The sequence below is a fragment of the Lagenorhynchus albirostris genome, chromosome 15 (genome assembly GCF_949774975.1).
Source record: "Lagenorhynchus albirostris chromosome 15, mLagAlb1.1, whole genome shotgun sequence".
Classification (NCBI taxonomy): domain Eukaryota; kingdom Metazoa; phylum Chordata; class Mammalia; order Artiodactyla; family Delphinidae; genus Lagenorhynchus; species Lagenorhynchus albirostris.
In genome coordinates, this window is record NC_083109.1 from 6,341,369 (window position 1) to 6,344,324 (window position 2,956).

Below are 2,956 nucleotides of genomic sequence, written 5' to 3' on the forward strand. Positions count from 1 at the left end.
ACTCTCTGGTACCTTAACATTGTCAGTTGAAACGACTGGTGTAGATAAGGTACAAGACCCACACGTGGTAAAGTGTATTTCCTCCAGGCGCACGATCTTCCAACAACACTCTGATTCAGTCGCTCCCAAATGCTTAAGTCCTCCACAAAATTGTGACCTAGGGCACATAAACTAAAAGAAAAGTTTAACAAACATTATTTCCCTTACTGTGAGAGAGGTACCCTGATACTGATATTTTCTGTTCTATTCCTTTTTTAAATTTAATATTTTAAAATATGGAATGCTTTACAAATTTGCATGTCCTCCTTACACAGGGGCCACGCTAACGTTCTCTGTGTCGTGCCAATTTTATTTTATTTTATTTTTATTTTTTTCTATTTTTTGGCCACGCTGCACAGCATGCGGGATCTTAGTTTCCCGACCAAGGATCAACCCCACGCGCCCTGCAGTGGAAGCACCGTGTCTTAACCACTGGACTGCCTGGGAAGTCCCGTGCCAATTTTAGTATGTGTGCTGCCAAAGCGAGCTCTCTATTCCTGTTTTTAAAATTGCTTGTCACAAACGACTAAATAGATTCCATGAGCCATGATGAGTGTGACTCATTTGAAAACACTGCTCTCATCCGCAGAGATTTCATCCGCAACAATGAGCTGGGTTCAGAAACCACAGAAAGAACTGTCTTGAACTCTGTGTGGGGAAGTGGCATCCTCTGATCCTGGAATGTTCTTCTGTCGGCAAGGGATTTTCAACGTATTGGGTAGAAAATGGCAAATAAAGATCAGCAGGAAAACTTTTTCCCATCAGCCCAAGGTACTGCCTCCAACATGGACAAAAGACTTCTACTTTTAGAGCATGGGTGATTAGCTGGAACAAAAAGACAAAATCCACTCTGTGCAAAAGAGCCTTTCTATTAGCCAATTAGTAAACCAAGGCTCCCAGCCTTTGCCCAGCAGATGGTGGAACCAGTAGAGAACAATGATGAGAACATCGGCTCTGGAAACAGATGGACCATGGGTTTGAATGCCTTCCTACCTGGTGCTACCTGTGTGATCTGGGGCTAGTTTCCTAACCCCCAGCAGCCTAAAATGAGGATAATAATTGTTCCTACCTCTAGAGTTGGTGAGAGGATTAAGTAAGGTAATAAAGAGCTTAAGCTCAGTGCCTGGCATATAATAGGCACTCAGTAATATAAAGTACACACACCACACACACACACACACACACACACACACACACACACACATGATGATTTCCTCTCTGTAATGTCTCTGTTTAGAGAGTCTATCATTATGTAACAAGACAAGGTGTAAATAAATAAATGAGTATATTTCTTTCTTGAGATTGTGTCTGTGAGTTAGAGATGATGAAGAAATGGAAGGAAATTATGACTGTGTTACCCTGACCCTCCTTCGGGATTCGCCCCTCATATGTCTGATGCACTAACGCAGTGGAGCTCTGTTTTTCCTGCCAGAGTCCCACAGGCGTCAGGGTTCTGTTGTTGTTAATGTGGAAGAAACATGGTTTGCTGGAAAGAGGCAGTTACAGGTGGGGAAAGGCTGCCCATCTGGGGCATCTCTCCCTATACAGTGTCCCCACCAGCTGAGCTCAATGCCCCATCATTCCACCCCTGAGACCACCTGACTCTCCTCACCAACCTCTGGGCTCCCACTTTTGTCCATTTCAACACAGCAGCCAGAGGGGTCTTCTAAACCCTAAATCAGATCATGGCACGCCCAAAGCACTTTAGATAAAAATCCAATTTCATCCTGGGGCCTGCTGGGCCCCGCAAGTGGGGTCTGGTCCCTGCAGCCCTTTCCAGGCTCAAGTCCTTGCTCTCTCCCTGGAAGCAGCCTTCATTCTGTTCCCCTAACAAGCCAAGCTTGTTCCTTCCTTGGGGCCTCTGCCTCTGCTGTTCTGGCAGCCTGGAGGCTCAGCCTGAGGATCATTCCCCAGCTCTCTCTGGCCACATAGATCTGAGCTTAGGTGTCACCTCCTCAGAGAAGCCCTCCCTGACCACCCCATTTAAGAGTACCCTCCCCACCCTCATGCCCCCAACACAGTGCCCATTGTATTGTCCTGTGGCACTGATCAGGGTCTGAAACTGCCTTGTTTATTCATGTATTTAGTGTCTGTCTCTAAGAATGGAGATTCCACAGAGCGGGGACCCAGAATCCCAGAGCCCAGAAGAGTACTGGGCACGTAGCAACTTTGTTGAATGAATGAATAAATGAAAGATCTGAACTTGGCCCTGCCTTTTCCTAAATCCTAGACCAGAATGGGCTGCAGTTACAATGGGTATCCCGGGATTTCGCAAACCTGCATATGGCATTTGGAAAAATGCGAGAGAGATGAAATTTAATCTCTTCTAGATGTTTAAAGTCCTGCCCTAGAATTTTTTTTTTTTAACTAAATTTGGGTGTTTGGGCTAAAAAAGCATGATGGAATTAGCACCTGACATCTATTCCCAAAGGGATTAGTTTACTTGCCTCTCCTTAGAAGTCGACAAGCCAAAGAAGTAAGATATTAAGGATCAGAGAGGAATCGGGGAGCGAGAGAGAGAAAGAGAGGGAATAGCTAGATTGCTTCATTCATCTCCTCAGCCCAGAAGCAGGCCTTCAAGCATTCATGGCTGCCTGTCCAGTGCCAACTGGGGTTGCCTGTCCAGTAAGTGCGTCACCACAAGGCTCATGGACCCCTGATACGGAATCTCTGTTTTAAGCGATGGTGGCACCTAACCGGGGCCTTGTGGGTCGCCATCACACACAAAAGAGAGAAGATTAAATTCCGGCAGGCAAGTAGCCACAGCTGCCTGCCTAGTGCTTGTCCAAACCCAACAACTTAAGCCCCTAGTGGAAGTGAAATAAAAAAAAAAATTTTAAAAATGCAATGCCAAATCCAGGCCAAAATCTGTTCCAACATCACCAGGCTTTTACATTTAAAAATGAAAGAAAAAAAA

At 45.5% G+C, this 2,956-nt stretch overlaps 1 pseudogene; it reads right to left on the reverse strand.

Annotated features, from left to right (window-relative positions):
- Positions 1-269: 269 nt before the first annotated feature.
- Positions 270-368, reverse strand: LOC132506598 (U6 spliceosomal RNA; annotated as a pseudogene).
- Between the last annotated feature and the right edge of the window lie 2,588 nt (positions 369-2,956).